We start from the raw sequence: 18953 nt of genomic DNA, 5'->3' as shown, positions 1-18953 counted from the left end.
TTAAAATGTAGACATTTACTGCTATAAATGTACTTCTTACTACTGCTTTTGCTGTACCCATAAGTTTTGAAATGTTGTGGGGTTTTTCTTTCTTTTTTCTTTTCTTTTCAAGATGTTTTCTGATTTCTCCCTGACCCACTGTTGTTCAAGAGTGTATTGTTTTATTTCCACATATTTGAGAATTTTCCAGTTTTCCTTTTGCTATTAATTTCTAGTTTTGTTCAACTGTGGTTGGAAAAGATCATTGGTATGATTCCAATTTGTTAAGACTCGTTTTGTGTCCTACCATGTGATCTGTCTTAGAGACTGTCCCATGAGCACTTGAGGAAAAGATGCTATTGAGTGGAATGGTCTGTATATGTCATAAGGCCCAATTGTTCATTGGTGTTGTTAAGTTTAAATTCTCATTCTTGAAAAAATTTAGCAAATGAAGTAAATGAAGGGAAAAAGAAAACAACATCCTTAGATAAAGAATCTCTATCAGAAATCATAGCAAACATTGTACCTAATAGTGACACATTCAAGTCAGGAAGAAGATAAGGATTCCCACTATCATTATTTAACATTATAATGGGATCCTAGACAGTAAAACATGACACAAAAAAATAAATATGAGGAATAGACATAAAAAGAAAGGTGAGATAAAACAGTGTTATTTGCAAATGTGGAGATTATCTCCTGAAAACCTATTATAATAAAAGAACTGAGTAAGATAATGAGGTACAGCCCTAACCGGTTTGGCTCAGTGGCTAGAGAGTCGGCCTGCAGACTGAAGGGTCCCAGGTTTGATTTTGGTCAAGGGCATGTACCTTGGTTGTGGGCACATCCCCAGTGGGGAGTGTGCAGGAGGCAGCTGATGGATGTTTCTCACATCGATGTTTCTAACTATCCCTCTCCCTTCCTCTCTGTAAAAAAATCAATAAAATATATTTTTTTAAAAAGATAATGAGGTATATTTGTAATATACATTAACTTTCTCTTATGCCAAAAAATAATCAATTACAGAAGGAAATGGGATTGGGGGGCAGCATTCATATTAACAACCAAATCTGGAAAAGATCTCAAAATAAACCTTTTAAGACATGTGTAAAATCTATAGGACAATACTAGTAACTATAAAACTTTAATAAGAACAAAAAGACCTAAATAAATGGAGAGTCATAGCATATTCCTAGAGGTAAAATTCAGAATTATATGAATGTCAGTTCTCTCTAGATTAATCTCTAAATTCAGTACAATTATAATCACAATAAAAATGCCATTAAGTTGTAAGATGTTAATGGTAAAATCTAGGTGGTGAGTAGATGGATGTTCACTATAAATTTTTTTCAATATCTCTGTATGTTTTTTTTAACTTTATGCCTTCTATATTGTTTGAATAAATAAAATTAACAGTACAAATTAGGTGGCCAGCAAATGAAATGGGTGTGATTGCTCATTTAGCGGTGGGAGGTTTCAGTATGACATGAACCAAAGAGGTAGGAGAGGGGTCCTGATATACCCATAGATGCCAAGGCTTTGTCAAAATGGAGGCCCTAATTGGTATCACTATCATATCATTTACTTGGCAACCTTCTCTTGTTGAAGTAATTCAACTGGAACAATAAATAATAACCAGGGAGGTGGAGGGAATATGACCACTCACTGTTTTCAAATACAATCAAATATGTATGCAAGGGTTTTGTATCCACACATTCAACCAACTGGGGATCAAAAATGTTTTTTAAAAGTTACATTGTTGCTCACATGTACCCCCTATAGTTAGATCTACAATAGTTGTGCTATACTGAACATGTACAGAGGTTTTTCATGTCACTATTCCCTAAATAATACAGTCTAACAACTATTTACATAGCATTTACATTGTTTTAGATGTGATAAGAATCTAGAGATGATTTAAAGTATATGGGATAAAGATTAAAAGAGTATTTGATGATATTAAATATATATATTAATAAAGTATATGGGAGATGTGTGTAGGTTATATGCAAATACTACAGTATTTTATATAAGGGACTTGGATCATTTGCAGATTCTGGTATCCATGAAGGTCCTGGAACCAATCCCCCAAAGATACCAAGGGGAACAACTGTATCAATTTCAAATCATCAATGGATTTGACCACTTCAATAAACTCTTGACACCCTGAAATCCATAAGGGCACAATTTGATTGAGGCAGAATCCTCAGGAAATGCAAAGTTTGACCTTGAGAAGAGTCCTAGATAGAAACATCCTTTAAAAATGCATATTTGTGTGAAGCTGCATTTAATAGCTGAAAAAATTAGTGACTCCCATGCACTGGAAGTGTCAAAAAGTTGTTCTGGGACCATATGTGCAAAGAAACCATAACAAAGAATCCACCAGGTTCTCATGTGAATTGAATCAAGGCTGAAAGTGATAGAATGCATGAGTACCTTTTAGAATTGATTTCTGGCATGAGTCAAGTGATCTCAACAGTGGTAGTAGCTGGCACTGTGAACCACTGCCAAAAACTCCAAATTAAACAATGGGTTCCATCTCAAGAGACTTCTGAAGTATAAGATAACACCACGTACAAGTGGATCAGTTTGCACTGATGGCGCCACTGCTCTACAAAAAAATAAATCTGAGAAATTTCCATGACCAACCAGGACACTAGATTTTCTTCAATTCCATCACCCAGAGTGCTTCATGGTCTGCAAAGCACTTTCACCTCTTTTGATCAGGCTTCATAGCCTCCTGAATTGGATATTATTGTCCCTTCCCCCATTTTAGCATTGAGGAGCTACTGAGCAAGAAAGGGGAGGTGATATAACCAAAGTCACACAGCAGATTTGTAGTGAGACTGGTATTGTGACTTTAAGTCTTAAGTTCTTTTTCAGGCCACATTCACTCTGAATATCAACTGAATAAACCTATCACCTTTAATTATTTTGACATTTTTTACATGGGCAATTATATTATTTTGAGCCTTCCTACAGAGGGCTCAAAATTTTTAAAGCTCAATTATTCTAGTGTTGTTATTTTTTAAAAATTAAAATGACTTGACAGGGCTATCGTGAGCCTTATTATTTATAACACTTTTGTACAGTCTGAAGAGGGGATGTATTATTTACTATTACCTAGGACTAGAGAACTCTGGTACAGTGGGCCAAGTGATGAGACCAAGGTTAGTCAGCAGGAATCTATAACAAAACTAACACAAGGGAAACTATCTATCCTCAGGGATGTGTGGGGCATGACCTTGGCCGTCCAACAGATCCACTGGCTAGAATCACCAGATTTCCACTGAAACGAAGGCATTTAAAGACTTCAAGTCTGTTTCCAAACCCGAATCCTCAAGTGTCAAAGCAACGCCGAGCCCAGAGCTGGCCTTGTTTTGCTCTCTCAATAAGTAAGGGTCACAATACTTTCTGCACTTCGTAATTACCACTCAGCGGAGGGATCGGGGCCAGAGCTCTCCACTTGTTTTCCCCCCTCAAACAATTCTTGTTTCTGTCAAGTCACCAACAGAAATAGCCTGCTCCAATCAGATGTTATCACCTCTGTAGTGAACACTCATTTATTCTTTCTCAAGCCAGAAAGGTGATTATAATATAAATACAGAGGCCTCAGAACTAAAGGGACTTTAGAGACCACTTGAGATTTCAACCACTCATCTTTACATAAATTATCTTAAAATACCATCAGGTGGTTAGGATACCCTATATTTGAATATCTCTGAAGATAGGGAGGTCGGCACCTATTGAGATAGAAAATATGTTGGAAATGATTCCTTCTTTAAGCATCTCAAAAATTACCTTCCTGTAGGTTTTAATCACTAAATTTAATTTTTTACTCAAATAGAGTTGAGGACTTATTATGTGCTAAGTACTACTTGCTAGGTACTGGCTATACAGATATTTTTTAACAGATGCCATCCTGTAGTCAAAAGCTAATAGTTCGTAGTGGATATCAGGCCATTCATTAATATTCTGGGGTGGGCTCTCCTTTTGGACACATTGGATTTCCCTGTCCACCTGAACTGAAGTATATAACCATTGAAATGTAAGCAAATATGTTATCTCCAGGGGAAAGTTCTAGGAGAAATTTCATGCTTTGGTTCACGATTTACTCTCTGGCCGAGCAACTGGCAATGTCCTTTATTGTGGCTACTCTATTACCCTGGGTCCTAAAAAGGGAGAAAAAAGCTGACCCACAATGTACACACGGTGTGAGCAAGAAACAACCTGTTATTTTAAGCCACTGAGGTTTTTGGCGTTGCTTGTTACTACAGCATAATTCAACCCATCCTACCTGATACAAAGCATAAGGAAAGCCACACAAACAAATTACCCAAACTCAAACATTAAGCCGAGTGTTGTAGTGGAAACATGCACAAGATTCACGAGGGCAGGGAAAGACTTAGCACCCACCTAAGTTTTCTGAAGGGCTTGGGGAAGACCTCACAGAGGGGACAGCCATTGAATTAGAGGCTGAAGGATGAGTAGATACTACCAAGTAGACATGTTGAGAAAAGGGTGCTCTAGACAGAGGGAACACTTTATGCAAGGCCAGAAGGAAGAGAAAACATGTTTGGAAAGTTACAAGGAGCTCAATTTTGCTGGCAGGGGAAATCTAAATGCGGTGGATTTACCGTCAAGCTAATGAAACTGAACTTCCAGGACCCTACACCTTCCAAAGCCTGTATCTATATTTTTATAAATTTATATTTATACTCTTTATACTATTTTTTTTTAACCTTAGGAGGCGCTCCCTTCTAATGTTCAGGTTTCACAAAAGCTGGACCTGCTTTGGATGGGGTGGAAGGCAATAAGGAGGTGATTATAGGTCTATAGAGCAGATCTGTAGACCTCTTAATCTTCCACATGAGACCTTTTTTAACACTTGGAAAAAGGAATCGTGTTCCTTAAGAGTCTTCTTCCCCCCTCCAAGCCAATCATCCTCATTTCTGCATTTGGTGTCACGGTTGGAATGTCTGCACCATCCCACTGCTCTTCTCCAAATGTGCTCTTACCTGCCTATCGCCCTCTTAGAAGTGGTACCTGGATCTAAATCTAAGTCTCCAGATGTCACCCAAATGTATCTGTCACTGTCCTTAATGAAGTTTCTTGGGTTATACTTAACCCTTCCATAAGAGTTGTTACCCAAATGATTCCAGTTAGTTATACTGTGACATTCACCAGAAAAATATGGATCAGTGCTCTAGGATTTAGTTATATAACCAGTATCAGTATCAAAATACAACACATATTGTTTCAGTTTAGGTTTGGCAGACTTTGAGGAAAAAGTTTGGTAGAGAAAAGAAAGATATTTCATTTAACAAATGTTTACTAAGCGCCCATCCTATGCTAGGCCATTGTTCTACATGCTAGAATATGGGTGGGGAAAAAAAGAGCTATAAAAACTCTACCTTCCTGGAGTTTACATTTTAGTTTGAAGGAGAGACAATAAACTAAATCAGGGGTCCTCAAACTACGGCCCGCGGGCCACATGCAAATACAAATATTGTATTTGTTCCCGTTTTGTTTTTTTACTTCAAAATAAGATATGTGCAGTGTGCATAGGAATTTGTTCACAGTTTTTTTTTTAAACTATAGTCCAGCCCTCCAATGGTCTGAGGGACAGTGAACTGGCCCCTGTTTAAAAAGTTTGAGGAGATTACATATGGAGGAGGAATCAAAGATGGCGGCATAGGTAAACACCGGCTATGCCGCCGTAAACAACCACTTCAAAAATACAACTAAAAGACGAACGGACATCAACCAGAACCACAGGAAGGCTGGCTGAGGAGAGACTCTTCAACTAGAAGGAAAGACAACAGCATTCCGAGGCTCAGAGGAGGCGCAGTGTGGAAAATTTAAAGGTACGGTGGTGCGGCGGTGCGCGCGCAAAGCGGGCTGGTGGCTGAGGGCGCGGTTGTCGTTTTCAATCAGGAGGGAGTCTCAGACTCTGGGCTACAGATCCAGGCGAGTCTCTAGGGACCCAGACTCAAACGGGAGAAACGGGACTGTCTGGCTACCATCCCTCCGAGGTTTGCAGCGGTTGCGGGGACAGAGAGGCAGAGTCCCTGGGGACGGACTGAGAGCAGCCATAGCTGCTCCCTCCCCCCGCCCTGTTGAGCCCGCCCCGCCCAAGCCCTGCGCAGAGCCATTTGCCAATCGCCTCAGGCAAAGGCTGGATTAGCGCCTCCCCAGAGGACTGAAGTTTTCCACACAGCTGATTCCTACAGCCAGTCGGCCTGGTGGTCAAATCCCTCTAGTGTTAACTACAACAATTAAGGCTTGGCTAGAACAAGACTGCGCACAAAGACCACAAGGGGGTGCACCAAGAAAGCATAAAAGATGCGGAGACAAAAAAACATGACAGAAATGGAGGATATGGAGCTAAAAATCGCAATTTTGAGGGCTTGCTATAAACTTGAGCAGAGCCTCATGAAAACTAATGAGACCCTCAATGCTACGATAAAGAAATTAGAAAGTAAGCATACACGGACTGAAATAAAGAATATTATACCCAATAGCAGACCAGAGGAGCACAAGAATCAAACCAAAGATTCGACAAAAAACACCCAACTGGAAAAGCAAAATGAAAAAAGAATCCGAAAGTGTGAAGATAGTGTAAGGAGCCTCTGGGACAGTTTCAAGCGGACTAGTATCAGAATTATTGGGGTGCCAGAAGATGGAGACAGCAAGATATTGAAAACCTATTTCAAGAAATAATGGCAGAAAACTTCCCCCACCTGGTGAAAGAAATGGACTTACAGGTCCAAGAAGCGCAGAGAACCCCAAACAAAAGGAATCCAAAGAGGACCACACCAAGACACATCATAATTAAAATGCCAAGAGCAAAAGACAAAGAGAGAATCTTACAAGCAGCAAGAGAAAGAGACTCAATTACCTACAAGGGAATACCCATACGACTGTCAGCTGATTTCTCAATAGAAACTTTGCAGGCCAGAAGGGAATGGCAAGAAATATTCAAAGTGCTGAATACCAAGAACCTACAACCAAGATTACTTTATCCAGCAAAGCTATCATTCAGAATTGAAGGTCAGATAAAGAGCTTCACAGACAAGGAAAAGCTAAAGGAGTTCATCACCCCTAAACCAGTATTACACGAAATACTGAAAGGTATCCTTTAAGAAGAGGAAGAAGAAAAAGGTAAAGATACAAATTGTGAACAACAAACATGCATCTATCAACAAGTGAATCTAAGAATCAAGTGAATAAATAATCTGATGTACAGAATGAACTGGTGACTATAATGAATCAGGGACATAGAAAGGGAATGGACTGACTATTCTTGGGGGGGAAAGGGGAATGGGAGATTCGGGAAGAGACTGGACAAAAATCGTGCACCTATGGATGAGGACAGTGGGTGGGGAGTGAGGGCGGAGGGTGGGGCGGGAACTGGAAGGAGGGGAGTTATGGGGGGGGGGGGAGAGGAACAAATGTAATCTGAACAATAAAAATTTAATAAAATAAATAAATAAATAAATAAATAAAAATAAAAATAAAATAAAAAGTTTGAGGACCCCTGAACTAAATAAACAAGTAAATGAAGTGTGAAAGGGTACTAAGTGCAATGGAAAAAAATAAAGCAGGACAGGGGACAGTGAGTGTGGTGGGTGGGAAAGGGATGAGGCTGCAGGTTTAAATATGGTGGTCAGAATGGCCTCACTGAGAACGGGCAATGGAGCAGAGACTCGGAGGTGAGGAAGTGAGCCAGCTGGATGTGTGGGAGGGAGGAGCAGTCCAGGCAGAGGCACAGCTGGTGAGAGGACCTGGATGGGGGAGTGAGTCTGGTTTGTTCAAAGCAGAGCAAGGCCAGTCCAGCTGAGTAGCAGTGGTCGCAGAGAGAGCAGGAGAAGACAAGGCCAAAGAGGTGAGAAGGCTGACTGTGCAGAGTCACTGTAATGACTTAGGTTTCTCTGAGATGGGCAGTGCCATGTGAGGGCTTGGAGCAGAGGCCTCACATGACCGGATCTGTGGCCTACAGGACGCCCCTCCTGGCTGTATTGAGAATAGACTGCAGGAAAAACAAGTGGAGAAGCAGGAAATTTGTCAGGAGGTTATGGCAGCAACCCAGGCAGGAGATGATAACAGCTTGGACCATGATGACAGAGATGGCGGTAAAGAGAAGTGGCTGGTTTCTGGATACATTTAGGAAGTAGAGCTCACAAGATTTCCTAGGGGACTGATGGAGCGTGTGAACAGTGTATCCATAGGGGAGCTTTGACTGGAAGAGTTTTAACCTAACCAACTGAAAGCATGGCATTGCCATCAAACAAAATAGGTTTGAACCTGCTAAGTCAGGTCTGTGCTAAGACTGGATGGACCCTTTCTAGGTGAAAAACTGGACTAAGCAGGCTTGGTCAGAAGCATTTCAGAGGACTAATGGGTCAGGCTGCTAATAAGCAGGGGGGCTGTGCAATGCCAATATTCCCAGTGAAAAGACTCTGGTCTTTGCCAAAATCTGCTTGAACCAAAAGAGAAACTGCAGAAAGAGTGGTAGGGGGAAGGCTGGGAGCAAACTTAGGATACCTTGACCTTGAAGCTACACCCTCAGAGGTGTGAGACAGCTCCTTCCAAAGTCAAACACATTCCGCTAAAATGTATTTGCATCCTAAGTACAAAAGCAAAGTACTTTATTTAATTTAAAACTAAAAATTAAAAAGCAATATAAATGGTTTGTTCTGAATATGGTTTTACATCTGAATTACATTTGGTTTGTTTTAATTGAATTTTCCCAGTGTGGGCCAGAGAGTTTATAGGCTAAAATAGCTTGAAGGCTAGTGGGCCTGCTTGAACCTCCCAAGAACACTCATTGAAAAGGAACTCTGGCTCTCTTCTGTGAATACAGCACTCCTCTCCTTCCAGGCTCAGTTTGCATTGATGAACTTCTTCAATGGCCTCAATACAAAGCCCATTAAGATTTTACACAAGAGAAAGGATGCTCGATTTCACTCACAGTAAGAGAAATACTAATTAAAATCACTTTGATTCTCTTTCTTTCACTCACTTTGGAAAAGCTCAAAAGGTTTGACAATATACTTAGCTGACAAGGGTTTAAGGAAATAAGGCATTCTCACACACTGCTTGTAGGAGTGAAACTTGGTAAAATCTCTATTGAGAACTATTTTTTAAGAGCTAACAAAATTATAAATGCCCAATCTCTTTGATTCTGCCTTTAGGAATGTAGCCTACAGGTATACTTGTACATGTGTGCATTCAAGCATGTATAAGGTAAGCCACTGGCAACACTGTGAAAGCAAAGGCTTAGAAATAACCTAACTGTCCACAAAGAAGAATGAAATAGTATGCACCTGTGAAAAAGAACAAGTGAACACTTTTTATATTGCTATGGAGTCATCTTTAAGATATCTTGATATATTTTTAAAGCAATGTATACATGTGCTTATGTATATATACACTTAAAATATCTCTAAACAAATACATGAGAAACTAGTCATTGCCTCTGGAGGGGGGGTGGGGGCAGAGAGACAAAAGCTTTTCCTTGTGAACCTTTTTAAATTCTAAAAAGTTATAAATGTTCTATGTATTAAAAACAAAATTTGAATAAATATATAAATGGAAAAAAACATTTTCCAAAGTATGTGGGTTGTTATTACAAAGAGCAACAAGTGAGAAAGTGAGTGGCTAATGGAGTTGAAGCAGAGATCCTGAAAGAATATGTGACTGGGGTTGAATACTAGGTAGAACTTTACATCCAAACTTCTAATAAATACAGGTGGGCTTTGGGTTTCACTTCTGTAGTGCTGCATTTGGGCACTTCATCTACATCTAAATATAATCCCTACAACTAAATATATTCCTTCTGCCTTCAGCTTACAGACATAGTTTTAAAACAACATAAGAGACATCCACGATAGAGGAAGGGGACAATCCATGCAGAGCAATCTCTTTCCCATTAAAAAACCCTACCACAACCTGTTATCCAGTCTCCATTTGAGTGTCTCCATGGTCTGAGACTCATTATCACAACTATTACAGAGCTCCATTCTTACCTGGACCTGACTCCCAGGTTTAGATCTGTCTTTAAACTAACATAAAACAAGGCAACACTCTTCACTATGTGATCAGTCCACTCTCTTTCTATATATCAGCCTGTCTGTCACAAGTTGACGATCGTCATTTATCCTTCAGTATTCACCTCTGCATTGTAACCATTCTGAATTCATTCCACATTCTCTAGTGACCTGTTCTTTGAATATATTTTAACTTGTCCATGTCGCTCTCAAAATGTGGCAATTAGAACTGAACCAGCATTCAAATGTAGCCCAACTGGAGAGAATTCAATGAAAGCAGTGTTTTAATCATTCTACTACCACTAGTAATACCAGAAATCTATCTGGGTAGAAGTTCTATTTTCTTTTTCTCCCTGCACAGATGAGGAATTTGAGACCCAGTGGGACAAGGGAGCACTGCTGGAATTTGGCAGCACTGGGACTCTTTCATCACAGGGCCATGTGGGGACACATTTACACACACTCATTTACAATTCTGACAGAGGAGTTCTGGGCTTTCTTCCCCTTTGGCTCTTTGAACTCTACCTTCTTGTCTTAGGAGGGAATGTTTGTTTCTTGTTCTTTGTTATAGCCATGCCACAGGGGATCACTAGTGGCACACGAGGTTCTTGCTGACTGCAGAAGGCCTGGGTGGAGATGGCATCTGGGACCCCTCTATGTCTGTGACACCTCACTCCCTAAGTATCACAGCCCTTGTGAGATCTTCTTCGATCACCCTTGTTAAATGTCTAGGTCGGTCTCCAAACTCCACACTGATTAGTCATCCTCTATCACAATTCCCTGATTGCTTCTCTACAGCATTTATCAGAATTCATCACTGGATCTTTATTTGCTTCTCCTACTTACTGTCTGTCACCCCAGTTAGCTCTGTAAAGTCAGGGCCTATATCCACATTATCCTCAGCATCCAGCACAGTGCCTAACACATAATACAGTTTTCCCTGAATGAATTGTATTGATTTCAGAGAGGAAGGGAGAGGAAGAGAGAGATAGAAACATCAATGATGAAAGAGAATAATTGATCAGCTGCTTCCTACACCCCCCTCACTGGGGATAGAGCCCGCAACCTAGGCATCGGGAATTGAACTGTGACCTCCTAGTTCATAAGTTGATGTTCAACCACTGAGCAATACCAGCCAGGCCCATTTTTAAGTGTACAGTACAATAGTGTTAACTACATGCACAAGTCTCCAGAACGCTATTCATCTTGCAAAACTGAAACTCTATATCCATCTTAATATATAAAAAGCCAGGGGCCATCACGACCGAAACAACTGGATGAACGACCAAACAGCAGGCTGCGTGGGCGACAAGGCCAGCAGGGGGGTTAGTGAGGGACGACCAAACGACTGAACAGCAGGCTGTGTGGGGCGACCAGCCCAGCAGAGGGGGGCAGTTGGGGGCGACCAGGCCAGCAGGGGGGCAGTAAGGGGCAACTAGGCCAGTGGGAGGGCAGTTAGGGGCAACCAGGCCAGTGGGGGGGCAGTTGGGGGCAACCAGGCCAGCAAGGGGGACAGTTAGGGGCAATCAGGCTGCCAGGCAGAGGCGGTTAGGGGTGATCAGGCAGGCAAACAGGTGAGCAATTAGGAGCCAGAGGTCCTGGACTGTGAGAGGGATCCCAGATTTGAGAGGGTGCAGGCTGGGCTGAGGGTACCCCCCCCCCCCTTGTGCATGAATTTCGTGCACCAGGCCTCTAGTTGAACAATAACTCTCCTTTCCCCTCCCCCACTCCCTGGCAACCATCATTCTACTTTCAGTATCTAAGAGTTTAACTGCTTCAGATACCTCGTACAAGTGGAATCATGCAGTACTTGTGTTTATGTGACTCGCTTATCTACACTAATAAAAGAGAAACATGCAAATTGGTGTCACTCCACTATGCCCACCAGCCAATCAGGATGAGTATGCAAATTAACCCAACAAAGATGGCAGTTAATTTGCATATTCAGGCACGGAGTGAAGACTGAAGACGGCTGAAGACTGTAGAGGCTTGGCTTCTCTGCTGCAGCCAGAGCAAAGGCCTGGGTCCTAGGTGCCGGAGGAAAACCGGTGCTGGCAGCCAAGGGAAGGAAGGCCTATTGCACGAATCTCTTCATGCAATGGGCCTCTAGTTTCACTTATAATAATGTCCTCAAGGTTCATCCAAGTTGGACCATGTGACAGGATTTCCTTCCTTATTTTTTTTATAGAGCGAGGAAGGGAGAGAGAGCGAGAGAAACACTGATTTTTTACTCCACTTATTTATGCATTCATTGGTTGATTCTTGTATGTGCCCTGACCAGGGATTGAACCTGCAACCTTGGTGTATCAGGCCAACACTCTAACCAACTGAGCTTTCAGGCCAGGGATGGGAGAAGCCCTTCATTTAAGGCTGAATAATATTGCATTGTATAGACTACATTTTCTTTATTCACTCATCTGTTGATGAACATTCAGGTTATTTCCATCTTTTGGCTATTATGAATAATGCTGCTATGAACATGGGTGTGCAAATATCTCTCTGAGGCCCTACATTCAATTCTTTTGGTTATATATCGCATTTATGTTATGCTTCCCACCACCCAATGATGCCAGCAGAGCAGCACCAGTTATAGAAGTCATATTTGTCTTCAAATTATTTTTACTCTTGTCACCAAATTATCTCCCTCTCAAGTTTGTTTCCTAGTCCTTTCCAATGTTCTCCAGGTTCCTCTATTTTTAAGTGAATTCCACAGGTCAAATTTCAAATTTATCTCCTTGTCAAGAGGAAAGGAATCTATTAAACCTTTCCTTCTCCCTCTGTTGGAAAATATCCTAGGCCTGAGTAGAATGGTGCTACAGAAAACCAGGGCACAGTGCCCTGGGACGGTGCAGGGCTGTGGCACTGCCTCAGTTGGCCCAGGACAGTTTTAATAATGTTCACTTTATGAGTAATGTTTTGAATGTTGTTAGTATTCATCAAGAAGTTATAAGTTTCCCTTGACAAGTAAGATTAACTGGCATTCACTGGGTTTATCAGCCTTGTGACTTAGAGCTAGGATATTTCTATGCAAATCCACTTCCAATCTTATGATGCCCAACCAAAGGTACCAACTGAATTTGATTAAAAAAAAATTCCACATTTTTCCAGAACTCTTCAAGATCAGGGTCACTTTCACATCATTGTCCTGAGCAGGGCAGCAGAACAGAGGTGTTGAACACCAGATGGAAGACATGCTGGAGGTCTCTGGGGGTGCTCAGCTGTCTCATGAGGAATCTTAGGGTGCCAAGGTCACCCAGGGGTAAGGAGGAATAATAGACCTCAGCACCTGAGCCTTCTCTATTTTATCATATATAATAAAGAGGTCATATGTAAATTAACCCTCACGCGCTCACAAGATGGCTGCCTATGACCAGGCCAGCAGGGGGGTTAGTGAGAGACGACCAAACAACTGAACAAGTAGGCTGTGTGGGGTGACCAGGCTGGCAGGGGGGTTATGAGGGACGACCAAAAGACTGAACAAGCAGGCTGCGTGAGGTGACCAGGCCGGCAGGGGGGTTAGTGAGGGATGCTCAAACAACTGAACAGCAGGCTGTGTGGGGCGACCAGGCCTGCAGGGGGGACAGCTGGGGGCGACCAGGCCATCAGAGGGGGCAGTTGGGGGCAACCAGGCCAGCGGGGGGGCGGGGGGGGCAGTTAGGGGCGACCAGGCAGGCAGGCAGGTGAGCGATTAGGAACCAGCGGTCCAGGATTGTGAGAGAGATGTCCAGGATTGGGCCTAAACCGGCAGTCGGACATCCCCCAAGGGGTCCCGAATTGGAGAGGGTGCAGGCTGGGCTGAGGGGACCTCCCGCTCATGCACGAATTTCGTGAACCGGGCCTCTAGTAAACTGTAAAGTCAATCACTTCACAAAAGTAAGAGTAGCTATGATTGTGTAAAATATAAAATTTCAACAATTATTTCTTCATAACCATTGTCAAACCAGGAATAAAGTACACATATATCCCTATTCCCACCTTAACCCTCTCCCTACAATATGGGAGGGCACACATGCAGGCACACCACTGATAACACTCAGGAGAGTTTGGGGAGATGTGCCTTCTGGTTCAAATTGGTAAGCATATTTATTTTCTTTCTATGAGATTTCAGGAGCCTAAATAAAAAGTTCCTAAGTACTTCTTTTGATATGAGAATGGACATGATGCACCTACCATCATAAATTTGGTAAAAGTTATATTTATTTGTTTTTAAACAAAAGGAATGCTTTAATATTATGTGTTGTTTCTATGATAATCTTGGACAATAAATTTTCATTTGACTTTACTTAAAATACTACTTAATGTTCATAAGAATAGAAATCATCCTCTTTCCAATTTTAGTATATGTGCTGCCGAAGCGAGCACTAGAAATCATCCTCTTAACTGGCCCTCTCCCTTTTCACCTCCCCTCTCCCCCGCAGAGCCAGCCTCCACCATCCCACTTATTTAACTTCCTTGCTCAGTCAGTCTTTGGCACACTGAAGGCTCCATTTCACCCTCCCATTCTGCCCAAACTACTTGCACCAAGGTCACCAGTCAAGTGGCCCTCTCCAACTCCTTGGCGAGTCTCAAAGTCATTCAGGCCCCAAAGGAGGTTAAGACCCATGCCTCTAAAAGCTCTCTACAAGGGAGCAAACTCATCCCTGCCAGGGCTTTGCAATCTCCTGTACCCAAGTGACCTCCAAATCACCCTGAACAGGCTTGAATTATCTGCCAAGCTCCAAATCCATCACTTCCAACTGCCACTGGTCCCTGTAGGTTTTTAAAAACTACACACACAGTTTTTGCCTCCTTACTTAGGCATTCACCCCTCAAGAAAAATAAACCTAAACAAAATAAGCAAAACGAAAATTCAGCCACCATGTTCTACTGCCTAGATCTTCATCTCACTTCGCACCATGTATACAGATTTCCAAGCAAGAGATCCAATCTCCAAATCACTCATGTGTCCTTTATGCAGCCCTCATGTCTTTCTCTTATCCAGCTGCCATCACATCCTATAAATCTAAGAATGTTTCAAATCGGACCTCTCATCTCCATCCATGTGAGACACAGTCCAAAGGAGCCAGACAGGCCTGGTTTATATCCTGATTCTGCTACCTATGAGCTCTGGAACACAAGCACAGTACTTGTACCTTCTATGTCCCCCTTTCTTCCTCTTTCTAAGTGGAGATAATAGCCTTCATCTCTCAGAGCTCTTGCAAGAATTATGATACAGGTGTGAGTGCCCTGACTGGTGTTTCCCAGTGGTCAGAGTGTCAACCCGAACACCAAAGGGTCACAGGTTCGATTCCTGGCAAGGCCACAGGCCACATTCTTGGGTTGCAGAATCGTCCCCAGCCTCAGTCAGGGTGCGTGTCTTCCCAGGGAAGGCAACCTATGGATGTGTGTGTCTCCCATCGACATTTCTCTCTCCCCCCCTTCCCTCTCTTCCTTCCACTCTCTCTAAAAATTAATAAAAAACTATATTTGGGTGAGGATTAATAAGCAAACAGAAAAAAAGATATGGGTGTGAGGGGTGCAACATGCCTGACACATAGCAAGTACACCACAGGCAATGGCTATTGGCTTTATCCTTGTGTCTTTTACCATAATTCAGTCCTTTGTTGGTTCTGGCTTGAAGTCCTACAAAAACCCTTCAAGCTCCCAGCCCTTAGTTCTTTCTCCTCTTCCGTCCATCTCTAACATTATCAACAGAGTCAACATCCTCAAAAACAAATCTGTTCATGTCTCCTTGATTTAAAGAATTCCTACTTCCAATCAGAAGATTCTATTCCTATGCTGTTTGATACAATAGCCACTAGTCACATGTGGCTCTTCAGTAATTCAAGTGTGGCTTGTCCAAATTGAGATGTATGATAGGGTAAAATACACATTAGGTGTGAAGACTTAGTATGAAAAGGAGTGTAAAATATCTCAATAATTTTTTAATAGTACAGAGTTCTTTATTTAAAGAGGAGCAGAACAAATGCTGATCTGGTATCTTTTTTAAAAAAAAATTTTTATATTCTGCACACTGACATAGAGGTAAAAGAAAATGACTGAAACTTAAATATGAAAGAATTTTTTATAATTAAATCCACAATTTTGTACATTTATCTTATTCATGTGTCACTGAAAAATCAGCAACTATTATGAAATACAACAAATTATATCAAAAAGAACCCCAAAACTTTCATAACAAATTATATCAAAAAGCACCCCCAAAATTTCATATATATCCAAGTATGAAAAGCACTATATTCTTTTAAAAATATATATTTTTATTGATTTCAGAGAGGAAGGGAGAGAGAGACAGAGATAGAAACATCAATGATGAGAGAGAATCATTGATTGGCTGCATCCTGCAAGCCCCCTACTGGGGGTAGAGCCCACAACCTGGGCATGTGCCCTGTCTGGGAATCAAACTATGATCTCCTGGTTCATAGGTCGATGCTCAACCACTGAGCCACACTGGTCGGGCAAAAATACTACATTCCTGATGTTTTCACGTCCTTCTCTTCTGTGTGCTCATGTATCACACATTGTTTCCTCGGATAAATGCATCCCCATACTTATTCTTCAGTTGTCCATTTACATATTCTTCCCAAGACTATTTTTATGCAGCCATCCAGGCAAACCAGGCCCCTTCGATAATCCACTCAAGAATTTAGTTTTACCACCACTGGTCTTCAGTGATTTGCTTTAAGAAGTCACTGAGGGTTTGTTTCCACAGACTCATTGTGACAATCCTGATCAGAAATCTCCTGGCTGGGACCTGGAATCCCCACTCTAGGCGTCCCACAAGCCTGGCTTCTGCCAACAATGGGATAAAACCCTGCTCTTGTATTTTTTAGATCAGCTTTTTAAATCAATATGTGTGGGGGGCCACTGGCAAGCACATAGGCCATTTTTAAATATGTCGGCTGAACCTAGGGTTCAGGCAAAGCCACGCCCTGGAGGCGTTCCTAGCCCAAAGACAAGGACGTCAATCAGTCTGACCTTTCCAGCCCAGGTGCTAGCTAGGGGGTGGATCTCACTATGTCGCCAGAAACTCAAGGCCTAACCAGATGTGATATAACTTCCTGTTACTTCGAGTAAACTCGCGGTTCAGGTGCTGGCGCTCTGTTCATCTATCAGAGGTCAGATGCCACACCCAGGTCCAGCTTTTCCCTCTATTTCTGTCTCAGTCTCGTTTTTCATTCTTCCTTAACCCTCGTCGTGTTCTACTCAAGATTCTTGTACCCCCACGTTCTCTCTTTCGGCTCTGGTCACGGGAAGAGAGAACATACCCCCATAAATATGCTTATATTTTTTGGTAGTTTCTAATTTTTTCTTAGTCCCTTTACTCATGCCTCCTTTCTTTCTTTCTTTTCCCATCTGAAATTCTATGGTCTCAGAAGTACTTACATCTTTTTTTTAGAAGGAAGGGGTTTTTAAAAAAATATTGTGGCAAAATACATATAAAATTTGCTCACTTAACCATTTTTAAGTGGACAGTTGAGTGGCACTTAGTACTTTCACATTGTTGTGTAACCATCACCACCATCCATCTCTAGATCTCTTTTCATCTTGCAAAGCAGAAATTCTGTACCCATTAAATAAGAACTCATTCCCTCTCATCCCAGCCCTGGAAACCACCATTTTGCTTTCTGTCTATGAACTTGACTATTCTAGGTACCTCATGTAAGTGGAATCATACAGTATGTGTCCTTTAGCGACTGGCTTATTTTACTTAGCATAAGTCTTCAAGGTTAAACCATGTTGTATCAATTTCCTCCCTTTGTAAGGCTGAATAATAGCCCATTATATTGTATATACCACATTTTATTTATTCATTCATCCATCAATGGCCACTTGAGCTGCTTCTATTTTTTGGCTATTGTGAATAATGCTGCTGTGAACCTAGGTGTACAAGTATCTCCTTGAGTCCTTGCTTTTAATTCTTTTGGATATATACCCAGAGGTAAAATTTTACCCAGAAGTGGAATTGCTGGATCAAATAGTAATTCTATGTTCAACTTTTTGAGAACTGCCATACTGTTTTCATAGAAACTGTACCATTTTACATTCCTACTAACTAGGACAAGGGTTCCAATTTCTCCACATCCGTGCCAACATTAGTTATTTTCTGTTTGTTGTTTTTTATAGTAGCCATCCTAATGGGTGCGAGGTGGTATCTTGCTGTGCTTTTGATTTGCATTCCCCTAATGATTAGTGATGTAGAACATCTTTTCATGTGCTTATTAGTCATTTGTACAACTTCTTTGGAGAAATGTCTATTCACGTCCTTTGCCCATTTTTAAATCAAGTTGTATTTGGTTGTTGACTAGTAGGAATTCTTTATATATTCTGGATATTAACCCCTTATAAGATATATGATTTGCTGCCAAACCGGTTTGGCTCAGTGGATAGAGTGTCGGCCTGCGGACTGAAAGGTCCCAGGTTCGATTCCGGTCAAGGGCATGTACCTTGGTTGCGGGCACATCCCCAATAGGAGGTGTGCAGGAGGCAGCTGGTCGATGTTTCTCTCTCATCGATGTTTCTAACTCTCTATCTCTCTCCCTTCCTCTCTGTAAAAAAATCAATAAAATATATATATTTTTTAAAAAAAGATATATGATTTGCAAATAATTTCTTCCATCCTATAGGTCAACTTTCCACTCTATTGAATATGTCCTTTGAAGCACATAAGTTTTTAATTTTGATGTAACACAATTGATCTATTTTTTTTCTTGCTGCCTTGTCTTTGGTATTATATCCAAGAAATAATTGCCAGATCAAATGTCATGAAGCTTTCCCCTTATCTTTTCTTCTAAGAGATTTATAGTTTTAGCTCTTACATTTAGGTCTTTATCTATTTTAAATTAACTTTTGTATATGGTGTAAGGAAAAGGGCCAACATCATTCTAGGTTGCCTATAGTTTCTGGGCACTAGTTGTTGAA

General features: G+C 41.4%; 1 protein-coding gene and 1 pseudogene across 7 annotated transcripts in view; both read right to left on the bottom strand.

Annotated features, from left to right (window-relative positions):
• ZHX3 (zinc fingers and homeoboxes 3) overlaps positions 1-18953 on the bottom strand; it is a 127266-nt gene that overhangs the window by 20307 nt on the left and 88006 nt on the right. The gene's annotated exons all lie outside the window — the stretch shown is intronic.
• Positions 16516-17832, bottom strand: LOC139013510 (U6 snRNA-associated Sm-like protein LSm6 pseudogene; annotated as a pseudogene).

Source organism: Myotis yumanensis, unplaced genomic scaffold, assembly GCF_028538775.1.
Source record: "Myotis yumanensis isolate MYYU_CA2020_CCGP unplaced genomic scaffold, mMyoYum1.0.hap1 SCAF_7, whole genome shotgun sequence".
Taxonomy (NCBI): domain Eukaryota; kingdom Metazoa; phylum Chordata; class Mammalia; order Chiroptera; family Vespertilionidae; genus Myotis; species Myotis yumanensis.
Note: the sequence above shows the minus strand (reverse complement) of the source record. Positions and strands in the feature narration are given on the sequence as shown.